The sequence below is a fragment of the Uloborus diversus genome, chromosome 6 (genome assembly GCF_026930045.1).
Source record: "Uloborus diversus isolate 005 chromosome 6, Udiv.v.3.1, whole genome shotgun sequence".
NCBI classification, from domain to species: Eukaryota; Metazoa; Arthropoda; class Arachnida; order Araneae; family Uloboridae; genus Uloborus; species Uloborus diversus.
In genome coordinates, this window is record NC_072736.1 from 39,514,196 (window position 1) to 39,531,854 (window position 17,659).

A 17,659-nucleotide genomic window follows, 5' to 3' on the forward strand; every position below is an offset into this window, starting at 1 on the left:
CCTGACAAATAACACTGGAGTCTGAATCTGATAGTTTATTATGAGTATTCATATTGATCTTGTGGAATACTTACTTCGTTGCAGTTGTTGAGATCTGAAGCGCGGATTATTTCTTCTAATCCAGCCAGATTGTTTATTGTTTTTCAATCTAAAGATCTGGAATACAAAAAAAAAACTTTTAGCCACTAATGGTTGAAGTTAAAAAATATTGAATCAATGTTTCCACTTTTTTTTTCTTTAACTTAAAAAAAACACAAAATAATTCATCAAACTGGGTTAGGGGAGAGTCGGAAGGACTGGGACAGCTGCATTTACTCCGAAGTCAAATGTGAAAAATTATTTCAAGCTTTTCCAACAGATGCAGAAGTTGTAGACTCATGTTTGATTCCATTTTTCTGCTACATCTACGGGACAAGCTAGAAATAATTTTTCACAATTTATTTTGACACAAACGCAGATTTCCTATTTCTCCCAACTCTTCCCTGTATGTTGAATAACGGTTACGAAAACAAACATATTTAAAACTTTTTTATCGAGAATTCTTCACGAAATCATTTAATAGTAACTTTTCAAAAGTTGAACCTTGATTTTATGAAGTCCTACGAAGGAAAAAAAATATTTTGTCGAAATAAAAGTGTGTTCTGAAAAAATTACAATAACCACGACAAAAAAAAACCAACATTAATGAAACTTTCTCTATAAACTACCTTTGGCATTGCTTAAAAAAATTTTAGTACAGCATAATTGATTAGAAGTTAATCATAAAACTTCTTTAAAGTCAATGCAGTTATACGTATAAAAATATGAACAATGCTTGCTCAGCGAAAGGCTCTATCGAGTTTACGTATAATAGCCAAGATGGTTTTCGATCGTGTGTATACCAGACCCGGATTTACGTACGCACAGATCCCGCAGTGCAGGGGGGGGGGCACATCCTTAAGCGGTTCAACGGCCTAAGAAATTGGAAAAAAATTTCAAAAAAAAAAAAAAAAAACGAGCACTGAAACTTATTAATGTTGCAAATATACACTACTGGTGTCAAGGGAGGGGCCATATAAATTTTGTTGCAGGGGGACCTAAAAATTAAAAATCTGGGCCTGAAGATTACCTATAGAGTCAGAGGAGGTATATCAGTTAAATCAATGGAGATTTTTCTCCTAAATTCATGGACAATTTCCACAACGGAAGTGTCTATAATAAGTGGATTGATATGTTTGCTAAATCTATTGAGCACTGTTTATAACATTTGAATAGAATGTCTGTAATACTGTGGAGAGATGTTTATGCACAGATTTTCCTCTGTAAAATTTTAGAGGATGTTCCTGAAGTATGACAGAATATCTATAAAGTCAACTGAAACTTAATAGAGTCAATAAAGTAATATTTAAGAAGTTTTAAGATGTGTGTATGGAGTACACAGAGCGAAACAAAGTACAAAAAAAGCAAAGCTGCACAAAACAAAATAAAAATTGCAACAAAAATGTCACCGTTACATAAAAAATTGAAAACAAAAATATAAGAACCGAGTTTTAAACGTAACTACTATTTAAAACTTATAAATCACGGAGAAAACTTCGTTTGATTAAATTTTGTGACAAAATTAAAACTACAAAACACCAAGCGGTTAGTTCCGACAGTGAGGCGGTAACATTGAGTCTTATAAAATTAAATTTGCTTCAATTTTGAACCCCTGTCAAACATATTATCCACATTTATGAATATCTCTAACAATAATAACCTATAATAATATTATAAAGAGAGCGGGCGGATTTTTGTGTGTTTATATGATCGAGGTAATCTCCGGAACCACTGCATCTATTTGAAAAATCTCTTCACTATATGAAAGGTGCTTTCTTACTGAGTGGCATAGGCTATAATTCGAAAAATCCGATCAATAGTTCTTTTTCTATTCCAATTTAAGGCCCAAATTTCACATAAATTCCCGAATATGGGAGTAAAAAATAACTTACACATATTAATATTATATATCGTTGAAAAGAGTAGAATTTTCCGCGTTCTAAACAATTTGTTTCATTGCTCTAACTTAATTACGGCGGGAGTAATTTGCGTTTTTAGCTCGAACTTTTTTTAGGTTTAGCTGAAATTTAGGCACTACTTTTTTCATTAAATCTATCAATAAAAAGTGAAGGAATTGTTTTCTTTTTGAAACCATTGGAAAAAGCGACATTTTTTACTCCAGATCTCTCTCTCGACGTATGGTCGAAAAACTTAGCTTCTATCTTCAAGGGGAAAAAAGTTACAAGCGTTTTTAAGTCATCAAATAATATCATTTTGATGATCAAAAAATGATCAAAAAATACCATTTTGATTCAGGTTGTCAACCATTTTATTTTCGCGTTTCCACGGTTACGCTTTTTGAATCCATTGTTTCTTTCCTTATTTTGCATTTAATTTCTTGCTCTAAAAAATAAATTAAAGCATCTCAAACATCCACGAATGGATTTTTTATTTTATAGCAACTCCGGTTTAATTTGAAGTTTAAATTACTTACTCAATGTAATTAAAAAAAATTTACAAATAACGAATTCAAAATAGGATGTAAAAAAAGGTGAAACATGCTTCATTATTATTTTCTTAGTTGAACGTTTCTTTAAAAAAGGAACATTTTTAACAGCAATTAATGCCCAATTTTATTCTTACTTGTTTCTTACTCTTATTTTTATTGCTTTTAATCAATTAAACCAATTTTTCGCAGCTCCTAATATAAAACTTTCTTTAATTAAATACTCATAAAATGTTCATAATAATTATGGACAGTCACACTAACTTTAAAAAAAGAAGAAAGGAAGGAAGAATTTGATGCTATCACTGCACACTTTTCAAATTTAAAATTATCTTAATACGCATAATAGATCTCGCACATTCGCTATGTTATCGAGCATATATTTTTGAATCACATATTCTTCATTTACGTAAACATAATAAAAACAAAACATCTTTTTCCTCCATTTCATTTTAGTCTCTCGCATTTTGAACTGAGGAAAATATTTCAACATAATTAATTACGTGAAGTTTCAAAAAACAATGTAACGATTCCTTTAAATGTTAACTATATGATTTAAACTCAAATAAACTTTGATAATTATGCCAACGACAAATTAAAAATGCTTCGTGCCTAAATTTTGTTTTGCATTGAAAGATTCCTTTTTCTTTAAATATATGTAAGCCATTCGTACCAAAATAAAAATAACATTTTTTAAATAAATAAAGTAAAATATTACTTCTCTTTCGTGCTAAGCATTTCCTACATTTCTAACTCTATTAAAATAAACAAAACAAACCGTTCGAAGGCTGCTTCGTACTGGTCGAATATAAATTAGAACTGGAGTAATGGAACTCCCCTCCATTCGAGAACTGAGTTAGGCCTACTTTCTCAGGAACAAGGACCGAGATACGCAGAATCCCTTGAATCGATCGTCTGTCGCCATGAAGACAGGATGGAACATTTCGTACACAGAACAAATTTGCGGAAAGTCCGATCTCGGGGACCGAAGGGTTTTTCTTTTGCAAAATGAATGGTCGCTAATTTTTCAGGAGTTACCATGTGGCTCGTACGGAAGAAGGGGGAACATGCCCCTCCCCCACTTTCAAATGTAAAGGGGCCTTATCACTCCACTTCTCTAAGTTTAAAGTTAAAAAACGATTGAAAAATGGTAATGTTCATTGATTCATTTGTTTGCGGAAAGAGGATTTGAATTAATAAGTGTGTTTTATGTTTTTCTCATGTTATGATTTCACAAAAACATTTTAATAAAACTTTAATTGAGAAGGAGGGAATCTACTACGGCTGTCCATCCCAATTTTAAAGGCTGCGTTCTGATTTTTTTTTTGTTTTTTTTTTTTTTTCAGAGAAAGAAGGTAATTTAATCAAAAATAACGTTAAAGTCCATTAATACATCTCAATTTTCAAAAAAAAAGTTTGCTTTAGGGGCAGCCCTTCTCCCACTCCGCACATCTTTAGACTCCACTTTTTTGGTGCCTTAGCCGCCTATGGAAGTTACTGAAACGAAACCTACTTGTCCTTGAACAAACTTGAGCAATTTGTAAGAAAATTTCCGCTGAGTTCAATTTTTGGGCTTAATGGGAACAGTCATGAGTTGAAGAGGCATGCTGATTTCAGGTCCGGGCTTTTCTCTACATCTCATGTAAATGTGACCACTTTCCGGGGGAAAGCACGTATCACAGCTCCTCTATTGCAACGCTTCCCAACCTGCTCCCAGCCCCATAAAGTAGATATACATTAGCAAGACAATTGTTCTGAAAATAGTTTAGTCTAAAAACAAATTAGCTTTTGCATTTTTACTTTAGATTACAGAAAATAAATACTTTTAATTATTTTTAAACAATCGAAGAAAACATTTGTTTTTCAGCGATTCGTCATTAAACTAAGAAGTTGTCACCAAAGATGGATGATATTGTTCATTTCTAAAAATTAATATTTGGCGCAATTTTTTTCAATGCACATTGTAAGTCGTACTCCAAGTTTATTCCCTAAACACTAAAAATTTCATAGCGCATAATGTGTTTTTACTAATCACTAATGATAAAAAATTAGATAATTAGATTTGATACACTTGATTTTGATAATACTTTCGTTTTGTGATTGTGACTAAACGATGATCCAATCCTTGTACTCCATTTTACCCCTTTGAGGGAAATTACTCTTAGTTTGGGAACTTATGTGCTTTATTTTGCAAACATAAACCTTTTAATATTGAAACAAAGTATTTCTTTTGCAAAATATTATCTGTGACTTATTGTAATTCATATTATTGTCATGGGAAAGAAAATTAGAAGATCAATGAAAATTATATAAGTCATTGTTAATTAGTAACACAAATTGTTTTTATATATACAAGATGCAAGGGCGGCTCTAGCGCCGGACAAACCGGAACCCTGTCCAGGACGGTAAATTTTAAAGGCGGCATTTTGGTTCGAATGTCTAAAACACATTTTTTATTAGTGACAAACTTGTACAAAAATATTTTGCAAACATAATTCTTTTTTCTGTTGTTTGGGAATCTGAAAAAGTACTTGAAGGTTGTAGGTCTTTTTGTTTCTCCTACGTTTATTGCATCGTAATTGCTGTCGCTAACGTCAGATGGTCATTTGTCTAGTTACGAAACGAAACAGAATGCGTGAGATCCGTTTACCATCAGAATCCTCCGCCTGATTCTGGGTCCCAAAGCCAGGGCTCTCCAACCTACGGCCCACGGGCCGGATCCGGCCCGCGAACATATTTTGTCCGGTCCCCGGGAACCTTACAAACTTTTTTTTTTTTTCAGAACAGAGACAGTCTTGTTGGAAATATATAAATGAGACTTTATTTTTAATTACAAATAATTATTTAAAATATTTTTACCGTTAATTTTAATCTTTTTTTAATCATTTTTTACCGTTAACTAAGAGTGCAGCACCCCATCTCTTTTTATGCTCTTTCCGAGAACAAATTTCTTTTCTCCGCGCTTAAGCCACCAGCTTTAGAGCAGCTTCTCCGTGCTTACATTTTCCCGTTAATTCCCCTGGCATTGGGCATTTCCTGGCAGCAGGGAAAACATGTGCTCACTCCTGTGTTTAATTAAAGGTCAGCTCAGCCTGAGAGGGAGGCTGACACCAGATTTAAATGTTTCTTGCCAAACTTAAGAAAAAACTTGATAACAGCAATCGAAATCTCCCACAAATAGCATTTTAAGCAGAACATGAACCATTGTAGATTTATCTCTTCGTTTTTCATGTTCATAATTTTGTTTCTTCATGCACGCGTGACTTTTTATTTAGCTTAGAAATACGGGAAAGTGGATTCCCAATTGCTTACAAAATCTATCTAGGAGTTATGTCAGCAGTTTTGAACCGAAGCAGCTATGCTTCCACTACTTACGGACTAGAGCGATTTTAAAAGAAAAAACCAAAACCTTTTTTGAGCTATTTGGGGGAAAAAAGCCATCAACTAAACACTCCCGGGTTTTTTGGCTGTATTTCATATATTGGACTTCCAAAAGAGAAAATAAACAAATTGGATATGAGAGCTAAACAGTGAGTCATGGTAGGATAAGCGTTTCATACGAAAGGTTGTAGAATTTGGGATCCCGAAAATCGCGAAGTGAAGTGCGTTGAATATTAAATTCGATGAAAATAAATTCTGGGCAGAAAAAAAAAACAGGAACGAGAAAGAAAGGGACACAGTTTTATTTCACAACTGAGTTAATCTAAAGTAGAAGAAGAATATCCTGAAAATCATAAAATGGCATGTTGAGAATTAAATGGGTTAAAGAAATACCAAGGCAAAGTAGAGAATGCAGGGATATGTATTATTCTATTGACACGACGGTTCTAAAGTCCGAATCGCGAAGCAGAGGTTTATTGTTCTGAAAATAACATTGAATATGACCAAAATATTTTGATTTCACTTGTGATGATAATTCAAGAAAAGTATCAGATTCTGATGAAAGTAGGGGGGATAATTCAAGTAAGCTAGAAGCTAACATTTCCGAAGATGTAATTCCTTCGAATTTGAAACAAAGTTTGAGAACGTTAGAAAGTGAAGATTGGCAAAACGTAATGGCTCAAGAAATTCAGGTGATCTGAGAAAGAAACGTTTACGAATTGGTTCCACTGCCTGAAAATTTTAGAAAGAAAAAATGGTATAGATGTCGTTTTTGATTTAAAAACAGATGAGCAGAATGATATAATGCGCTTTAAGGCCAGACTGGTAATTTTAGGTAACCACGAGATATGGGGGGATACTTTTCGCAAGTGTTCCAGTAATTTCCTTTCCTTTGGTTGAGCTGTCTTTTCAATTTTTGTGTATAAGCTACATTGGGTCCATTTCCAAGTAGATGTTAGCATTGCGTATCTATATGCGGATTTAAAAGAGGAGATTTGTGAGACAACCTGAAGGGTTTGTCGATCCCTGAAATATAAATTTTGTCTGTAAATTGAACAAATCATTCTGATACAGCTTATGCCTCGAATCACGACGACCGGAATTCGATGGTGGAGGGGGGGGGGGGATTGTAGTGTTTTTGGATAGGGTACGAATAATATGGTGTACTTTCAAACAAAAATGCGTAGCAATGTCAACGATGAAAGAGGAATATATTTCAATTAGTGAACAATCTAAGGAAGTTATGTGGATCAAAAGAATTTTAAATGAATTGGCCATGAAAAGAGTTCAGAATTTTAGACTGATTAATAGTACTCTTTACTGTGGCAATCTAGTTGCGATCGATTTTTCTAGTTCTGCAATAGAAAATTACAGAACTAAGCAGAATGATGTGGGTGTACCATTTCCTAAGGAATTTGATTGATGAAAATGAATTTGGAATAAAATTTGTTGAAACTAAAAATAACTTAGCTGATTGTTTTACAAAACCTTTCTCTGGAGAAAATTTACGTAAAGCTCGAAGTGCAATGACTTTAGAATTGCAATGACATATTTGTCTAGTGGGATTTTTTTTTTTTTTTGAAATGTTTTAATTATTCTATTAGGTTTAAGTTATAATTTGTGCACACAAACGGATGGCCTGTAATACATTTTTTATTTTTTATTCATGTCTTAAAGTATTTCCTTTTTTCCGTGTGCTGACGTGCCAAGAAGGGGAGAATTTGCTAGCGAATATTTTGTTCCTGTCCATCCAGCGCGCGGAGGAAAAAAAATTGTAGTTGATTTCATTTTGAATTCGTGCCCAGTGATATGGTTGCGGTTAGGTATTTCGGAAAAATTTAAACTATAAATTTCATTCTAGCCGCCTGCATTTACTTCATTTAAATTTATTCACTAATGCAATATTATTTCTTCAAGTTTAGTGGTACGCAAATGTAAAGAACTACGTAACTTGTGACCAGAATTGAATTTAATAATGGATGGTCTCATTTTATCAAGATGGCAGTTCGCGGTTATGTTCTGCTTGGAATTTCAAAGAAGCCTCTAGGCTAAACGATGTTGTGATGATTCACTTAGTGACATGAATGCCGGCAACGGAAGTTTATAAGTATCTTTTCATTTATATTTTTGTGCTTTCGGATGTAATTTGTAATCACAAATACTTTTGAGTTTTAGAGCGTTCTTAGCCACTGAAACCTAGTCTATGGTCTGCGGGCCATATTGGGCCCCTGAAGCTGATTTTTGTGGCCGGTTGTCAGGTTCTATGTTACAATCAAGAACTATGCATTGGAACAAGATAAACTAAATTTTATTTTGTTTTGATTGAAATGTCATCGGTCATACAATTCATTTAAGTCTCAGTTTTTTTAATTTATAATTCAATATTAGTTTTTACGGGTAGATGAATATTATCACTTCAAGAATCACCGGAATATAGAAATTTCTGTTGCTAGAGCTAAATTAGACGTACATTTCTTTCAAATTTTTTTTTTTTTTAATTTTCCAGTAAATTTTGGAACACTGATGCTTTGTTTTTACATGTTATTAAAATCGAAGGAACCAGAAAGAATGCTAAGAACTTTATTATTTATTGTACGTATTTTTGTAAAAATTAAAGGAACAAAATTTAAAGCCAACTTCACAATGAGAGCAATAATAAAGATTAAAGTTTGAACTACGATGTATTATAGCGTATGAAACTTTCTTCGTATATTCAGACTTGTGTGACACTTATCAAACAAAATTATAGATCATTTTATTGTAATGTAAATAAAAAGCAGTTATTTCGCAAATGTGAGCATGTTTAAATCTACAGTTAAAAGTGGTGCGGTCTGCTGGCAAGCATTTTCAAGAAGGGTAGCATTACCACAAAAAACCAATTGAAAAATTCCCCGTTTCCATATAAAAAAGAGATTTATTCTCCCATAGTACCAGAGAAAGCGGTTTTTACCCAGTATCATTAGCGGCTAGTAGACGAACTTGTTACGCGTAATGCATTCTGGTAAAAACACCGCTTTCACTCCAGAAGCTAGTAGGAGGAGAAATATTCCACATAAACCCCGCAAATAACCGGAATGCGGTGGAAAGCAGGTTTTTTTCCAGGGTCGAAAGTGTCCATGGAAACGGCCCTATTGTCTACAACAACAACGGCGGGCCAAATGGGGACTTACAATTTCTTCATGATTAGAACTGGCACTATCAGATTTAATCTATTTTTTGAAATGTTTGACTTTTATTCTTTTGTTAAAAACTTTTTAACTTTTCTGACCGATTTTCATTTCTTACTGAATTGACTTTAACTAAGCCATCTTGATTTTGGGAATATAGAACTGTTTCTTCCAGATTTCAGGTAAATTCTGAAAAACAAAGATAAACTGTTTAAATCCTCTCAAAACAAGTGCCACTTAAAAAAAAATTTCAAAGTCGCTAGTGGCTTAAATGGAGACATCGATAGCTGTTAAAAACGGGGGGGGGGTCCACCATTTTTAAAGACAGAATATAAATGAAACATCTTAAATTATGCTTAAATATTACGACATATATAAGATAGAATATTCTTACGGTATTATTTTATTTCGACTCAAATTTTCGACCAACAGACCATAACTCCGGGTGTTCGTCCACTGTGGCGTTCGATAATGCACTCCGGAATGTGCCGTTAACCGGCATAGCGCCGGACACAAATTCGGCCATCATGGTGCCACAAATTGAAGGGGGATTCGTCAGAATAGACCACCAGCTGCCAATCAGCACGCCAGCTCCTATGCACATTAGCCCATTGTAGCCGCAAGCGGCGATGGTTTTGCGTGAGAGGAATCCTGTATAAAGGAATCCTTGCGCACAGCCCACACTGCAATAGAACGTCTCCGAATTGATGAAGCACACAATGAAACACCTGAAATTGTCTAGAAGAAGCTGTGCGGTCCGTCAGCGCCATACGCACCAGGTGTCTGTCATCGCGAGCTGACGTCTCATTTCGGGGCCCACTCCCGGATTTCCGAGACGTCCGACCCTTGTCCGTCCACTGCTTCCAAACACACATGATTATGCTGCTGTTACGCTGCGCACGAGCAGCTACTGCACAATAAGACAATCCATCTTCATAAAGGCCGACGATTCTGCCTCGTTCAAACTCTGAAATTTGCTTAGATTTCTCTATCTTTCGTCGAAGAGGCATAGTAAAGATTCATTTAAAGTTTACTCTAGCATATAACCACCGATAATCATACATGCCTTGCTACAGTCGTTTATTTATATTCGATTCGATCCGGCGTTCAGACGGCGCTGCTCAGCAAACGCATGCGCTACCGGTCTGCAATTCTAATCATTTGCATATCATGCCCTACTTTACATTTCCGGCAATTTTCAGCTCACTCGCGTAAGTCCTTCGTGGTGTTGCAATTTTCACAAACAGGAGTGTAATTACTATACGATGAATTGTTTTAAATACCTAATTGTATACGATCTCTTAATTTTTAATAACCTTTAGAAGTCGGGACCTCCTTTAAACTAATACCTAACGTAACTGACTACTTGCCGAATCCTGAACTAAACACTAATTAACTAAACAGAAATTAGTCTTTAAAATAACACCTACTCAGTTACGTTAGGTAGTAGTTTATAGGAGGACCCGACTTCAGAAGGTTATTAAAAATTAAGAGATCGTATATAATTAGTTAGGTATTTAAAATACCCAACTCCTTGATTCAAAATTTTCATTGTGATTACTCTTAATAATGTTTTTTAGTACTTTCTTTAACTATGGGTAAAGAAAACACATACCTTTGTTATGGCATTTTTTAACAATGGGTTTTATATTCAATCGTTCGGTAGGGAAATTACATGAAATTTATTGTTTTTTACCCACAACTTTTCTCTAAAGTACAAATAGGGTAAATCAATGATTTGGAACCTTAGAGTAAAGTTAGACCACACCCTATCCACTAAACAAAAAAAAATCATAAAAACCGGTTCACTAGGTGAGAAGTTAATAAAGTACAAATCGCTTTAAATCCGAGTATGATATTTGAAGAGTTCCCTCAATTTCATCAAACCCGAACTTGATCACCATTATACCAAACAAAAAAAAATTCCTAATCGGTACATGCAGGGGCGTACAGAAATTTTGCAGCCCGTCACAAATGACTTTTCCGGGCCCCTCTCTATATTGTTTACTCCTATATTTCACCCTTAGTTATGAAAATATTGGGCCCCCTTCATTCTCAGGGGTCATCAACAGGTGTTCTTTCTCGCCCCCTGGGTACAGGTGTCTTCGAATTTTTAGAGAGTATTATACAAAGAAAAAACTAATCCGACGAATTCAGAATCTCCTCCCTTTTTTGAAGCCTGCTAATTAGTATAACCCTCATTTCAAATTAAACTGGCGGCATTGTAAAATAGTAAATCTAAAATACTGGTCAAACTTGAGAAATCAGACACAAGTTACAACACATTATTAAAGAACATAAGTTAAATCATCGGGGGAAGGTTGTTCTGTATTCAATTCCCCTTGGATTGAACACTAAATATGTTTAAAAATTGAATTATCAAAAAAAAAAAAAAAACATTTTAGTGAATAAATTAAGTTATTTTAGTTTAAAATAATATTAGGGTAATTGATCCAGCTATTAAAGAAGCAAAATATATTTAATTTACTGCTTTGCTACGTAGAAAAACATTGGTAACACCTATAAGTAAAAATTAACAGGCGGCGAAAATTAATCATCCATATGCCGCGAGAATTCTCGTTCAAGACGAAGGCAAAACCTTTGCTGTGAAAATACACCGGTCACGGAAAAAACATGTGACCTATGACGTATTCCGCCCGCTGAAGTAAGCTTGATTATGTATCCCCAACGTGTGAAATTCAAAGTTTCTTGGATATCTGAGGAACCCCTTATCTAGACCAAACTACCATGGGACCATCTGGGAAGTATACCCTTCCAAACAAAAGAAGGATTTTTTCAAATCGGTCCAGTAGCCTTGGAGTAATGCGAAAACATACATAAAAAGCCACATGACGAAATCATAACCTCCTTTTTTGAAGTCGGTTAAAAAAAGTTTTAGTTTAATATAAAACAGCCAGAGCAACGTTAGCCATCTGATTTTTTCAAAATCGGTATTTGCGAAGAAGCACCATGAGGAGGAACACTTTTTTTTCTTTTCTTTCTATTTTATGGGTTAGACCTTATATTTTCTTTTCTAAACTAAGAATAATTAAAACTTATCTATTAGTAACCATAGCTTGTTTTGAAGATTATTGCTGAGATGCATTAATAAAATCTAACTTCCTTTTTTTTTTTTTTTTTTTGCCTTTCCTTAATTTAGCATTACAATTTTTCAGTTTCGAATAATTGTTTAAAATATGTTAATGAAAACAGATATGAATTTTTTGCTGTGTTCTTCCTTTGTTCTGTTGCATGTTTCACATATTGCTGCAATGTCTAACTCAGGAATTTCATCTGATGTGATTTTTTTTTCAATATTGTTCTTACATTTTCTGAGTGGAGAAAATTTTCATCGCTTGATAAAATTAAAATTTTTTTAAAAACTTGCTACAAATATTTTCAATTTCTGAATCTGGATAAGTCAGTTTACCTCTATCTTAAAGCAAATATTCTTTTGTCATGGAATTTGTTATTTCAAATAATAACTCTTTTGACCCTGCTAATAAGTTTAACCTTGATGTGAAATAACATTCGAGACATTATAGTGCAGTGATTAAACAGTTTTGTAAATGATGTTTTAATTTATGAAAAGTGTATCCAGAAAGTTAATACAGAGAGGTATTAAATATTCAGTCATGTTACAAAAGTCAACACCTTATATATAAACTTCAATCATATCTATTGGTGTTTCTCTTTCAGAAAGCTCACGCAAAAATTCTTTCAAATGAAAATTGCAACATTCTTTTAAATGCAATTTCAGTAAGCTGTTTATTCTTTTTTTTTTTTTTTTTTCAGCTTGCAAAACTTACTCTACAGAAATACTGTAGTTTACACCACATAACTGGCGATATTGATGAAATCGACGTTCCAAAGTGTCAGTTTGGTACTTTCCTCGTAACCCTTTCCATTCACTGACACATTCCATACCTTTTCCCAAAAGAATCAATTTCTCATCTGAAATAAGCTTAAAAAGATTTCTATTGTCATCCAATTGTTCATAGTCTTTGTGAGGTTTTTTCACATTCATAATGCTCCACCATTCATTAATTATTTGGATGAATTATATCTTTTTTTATATGCAGAGTCAATTTTCCTTTATTCTGTATTCATAACCAAGGAGAAAAAATGATTTAAAATAAAATTTCACAACTCGAAATGTCGAAACGCGTGCGATAAGTAATCGACAACGCTTAAAACTGAACAAAAGAGTGAAGAAACAAATTTTCCTCCATCGCTTAGCTCATGGGTCAAATGGCGGTGGTGACACTTGTTCCAGGTCCACTCAAAGAAAAACATCGTGGAGGCCTCGATGCATCAAGTCATGTGAATGTAGTTCTTTGAAAAAAATCTTTTTCAATTTTTTACCAGGTTTAAAAGAGTGTGAGTTCCATCCCCTTTGCTTGCGCCATAGAAAAGTTACTGTAAAATTATCATGAAGTGACTTAAGTTCTTCTGGCTCTGAGGTAAAGACATTGACCCAAATAAAAAAAACAATTAAAAAGAGAAATAATGCTTTGAAACTAAGTGATCAATATTCAAAAATTAAATTAAGAGAAGTCTATGTGTAAAAAAGGTTTCCACAGTTTGAAAATACGAAGTTGCTAAATTGTTGAAAAAATATGAGAAAGCTTCCAAAATGTGTGCCAAAGTAACTTGCGTTTACGGTACAAAAGTGACACATAGCAACAGGCTCTTGGCCAAGTTAGGCTGGTCCTTTTCAGTTTTTCAACTCCAATCAGTTTATCAATGAAGAAAGATCATAAGCCCTTTTAAGACCATTTATAGGTTATTTTTTTAATGTTAGTAAAGACCATGCTTTAACTTGTAGCTCTACCTTGAGTTTGTAACATTAAAACAAAAATCACTTGATTTATATAAAATAGGACTAAGAAACTAGAGATTTTGAGTTTGGATTATATTTTAAAATAAAAGCAATAATAACCAAAAAAAATTGTATTTACTACTTTCAACAAAAATTTCAAAACGTTACCAGCATATGCTTCCTTGAGCAAATAAATACATAGAAACTAAAAAACACATATTTAAAGTTTCATATATTTTAATCATTTAAAACTTGTATACATTAAAAAAGGTACCGATAGAGCACATTTAAAAATATACATATATTTTACATGTTAGCAATAAGTGCACAACAAGTTCTTCGTTTTTTGTCTTGCAAAATAAAAAAAAAGGCAAAAAAATTAGGAGGATTAAATAAATTAAATTGTAACACTAAAATTGCTCCTAAATAATATTTCTCCTAATATAAGCACGAATTATTTCTTCACTCATCAATTAAATCCATCAATTCATCCATTTTTAATTCATCAGAATCTTCTTTCAAAGCATCGACATCCTCAGACATTTGAGGAATTTTTTTAATGCCCTGATTAATACTTTCAGAATTTGAATTAAAATTCTCATTTATTTCCAAAATGCTTTGTGATAATGCTGTGGATTCTGATAATTTCATGTCTAGATTATGATTTTGAGAACTATTGGATAGTTTCTTTGGCAATAAAATATCAGTGTTTTTGAAAATATTTTCTTTAACAGATTCTGTCTGCATATTTATACTGTCTACATCCATAATTTCACTGTCATCTTTAACATCATCAAACTGCATTTCATCAATTATCATAGGTGTTTTGTTCATCTCAAGTTGATCAATATCCTTCAAATTGCTTTTGGGAGGAGAAGATATTACAGTAGGAACATCAAATGTTTCAGTGCAGTTACCAGGATTTTTATTCGATATTAGATTCTCTTCAGAAGTCGAAATCCCACCAATAACTTCCTGGTCAACAAACATACTAGAAATGCCTTGGGAACTTTGGATTTTACTTGAGTGGTTTTTGTCACAACTTTGAAGCAAAGATTCCGACTCAGATTCCAAAAGCAGACTACTAGCTGACTGGAAAAGATCTCCACTTAAATTTGTAGAATCATCAGGACAAGAAATTTCATTCCTAATTGATTCAGTTATGTTAATGGAATCTTCTAAATCTGGATTTAAACTACGCTGAACAGCACTCAATTTAGCTTTCCGACGTTCAGTTGCTAGCATTCGGTTATATTCCATCCTTTTCCGCTGTTCGTCTGTCAAATTCTGCATACAAAAAAAGATTAGATATAACACACATTTAAATAACATATACTTAAACTAAACAAGCTGATGTGTGCATCACATGACTTCCTTTTACACCTTTTTTTTTTAAGTTATTTCCCCATTATTGGCAATTTTAATGTGAGTCAATAGTTAACTCTCAAAATATCACCAACAGTGGCCAAATTGAAATCAGATTTAAAAATAAATAAATAAAAAATTTTTTAAAAAAATTGTCAAATTTGTTACCAACTTGGCGACCAAAAGACTGGCGATATATCGCCAAGCATCCACCAAATTATAACATCACTTGAATTTGCACCAAAATTAACAATGATTCCCCCCCAAAAAGGGGCAAAAGCCCCTTTTAGAAACACCCGATTGCAACCAAAAGGGGAGGTGCACAACTAGACCCCATTAGGCTCCGCGTACCAAATTTCAACTTTCTAGGACATAACGTTCTTGAGTTATGTGACATACATACAGACATCACGAGAAAACTTGTTGTATTTAACTCGGGGATTGTCAAAATGGATATTTTGGGGGTCTATATGTTCTTAGGCACTTATCCGCATGTGGTCGGGTTGAAAAAAAAAACTCAACATTCATTCAGGAGTAAGCAAAATGGAAATTAAAGCTGATTTTTGGGTAAAATGTTTTTCGCAAATACAATACTTCCCTTTTTTGTAAAATGAAGTAAAAAGTATGAATTTAAAAAGAATGTTGCAAAGTACAGGTTGTTCCGTTTTAACTTGCAAGACCTTTATTTTCGCAACCTAGTCCTAGATGCATACTTCCAATTGCAAAAATGTTCAAAATCAGATGCAGAGTTAAGATATTGAAAGTTTGAAGCAAAAATAAAAATACAAAATTTAACTTTTTATATGGGCCCCAGGTCCTCTAACTAATATTTAGAGAACTAATCTCCATTGAAAACTCAGGGATGAGAGCGGTAAGAGAGCAAAAAGGAGGATGATATTCAAAAATTCAACAAAAAATGGCTAATACCAGTTTTAAAGGTAATACGTATTTAATTAAGTATAAGTAATAATTTTGTACAATTTGCTGCATCGCACCATTTTTTGCAAGAGTATTTAATCCTAAATAAATCTAAATTCTGTAAAAGAGGCAACAATTTCTAACCCCTGAGTCCTTGAACAAAGGGTTGGGGGAGTCAGAGATCAATCTTGGCTGCATCACACAGTAGTGTCAAATTTTGATTTTTTTTAGAAAAAAATAATTCTTTTTCATTAAAAACATGTGAGTTTATAGTTTCAAACGAGTGAAAACATAGATTTAAAAACAAGGTCTGTTAGTAAAGTAAAAATTAACAATAGAGAGAAAAATCTAAAATTTCTTTAAATAGTAGAACATACTTTTTATAGTAAGAATTGAAAATAAATAAATATGTATATAAACAATTGGTTATCTTTTTCCTTGCATTGGAACCCAAAATTTGATTTTTAAACTTCCTAATACGATTTCGGAATCAAAAGAACAACTTGCAGCTGCCTCATGAAATCACAAAACTTTTAACAGAATGTAAAGCCTAAACCGTTTGAGATTCACAATAAATATTTTTTACACTTTCTTAAACACACAAAAAAGTAACCATGCAAAGTTTCAATAAAATTCGAGGCTGTGGGTGTTAAGCCACATTTTTTGATTAACTTTTGCATTTTTTCTAAAATAAATTAAAGTAATAAAAATATTATTGAAAATGATGAATAAAATAAGCAGATATAAGGTAGCATATAGTAAAAAACCACTAAACATTAAAAATAATTAAAATACTTGCAAGATGCAAAAAGATTGAAATCTCAAACGAAGCATGCAACTTTCGGCGCAGCACGTGTCTGACGTCGTTGGCATGATTCCAAAATATACGTTTTTGGCAGATATCATGGAGGAAGATTCGAGGGGAAAAAATTAAAAAATTAAGAAATCAAGGACCAAAAATTTTTAAAAAATCGGGGGGGGGGGGTTCCGATTTTTGAGAAAAATAAGGCTTGAGGGAGGCAAAAAAAGGAGGAAAAGGAGGAAAAGTTTAAAAAACCAACAGAAAAAGCCGGAAAAATCTCATCCCCTGACAAAAAAAAACCTGACAATTGTGAGATCAAAACAAGGAGATATTCCATTTTAAAGTTTTAAGGGACCATACAGAAGATGAAATTTGAACTTATCGCCCTTTCAGAGAATTGACAGGTTGTCGAAGTAACAAAAACAAGGTATTTATATTTTTCGTTGCTATTCAAAAAGAAATGCAAATGTTATGCTGTACAACACATACTACAAAACATCGAGCAACTTGAAAAACCATTTTATGCACACATATCATTTAAACACTTGTTCACTGTTATATTTTTCCCCAAAAGGTGTTATTGACAGCAAGTGAAAAGTGCTCGGAGAATATAGGTTGTACTAATTTCAAATTCTTTGTGTTATTTTTCAATGGAGATTACCTCCCTAAATATAAGTTAG

The 17,659-nt window shown here is 33.2% G+C and overlaps 1 protein-coding gene across 1 annotated transcript in view; it reads left to right on the forward strand.

Moving 5' to 3' along the window:
• The first annotated feature begins 4,074 nt into the window (after positions 1–4,074).
• The window catches only part of LOC129225275 (eukaryotic translation initiation factor 2 subunit 1-like), a 115,454-nt gene continuing 101,869 nt past the window's right edge, over positions 4,075–17,659 (forward strand). The window contains exon 1 of the mRNA XM_054859861.1: positions 4,075–4,141. The gene's annotated coding sequence lies outside the window, so the exon portion shown is untranslated. The remainder of the gene's footprint in view (positions 4,142–17,659) is intronic.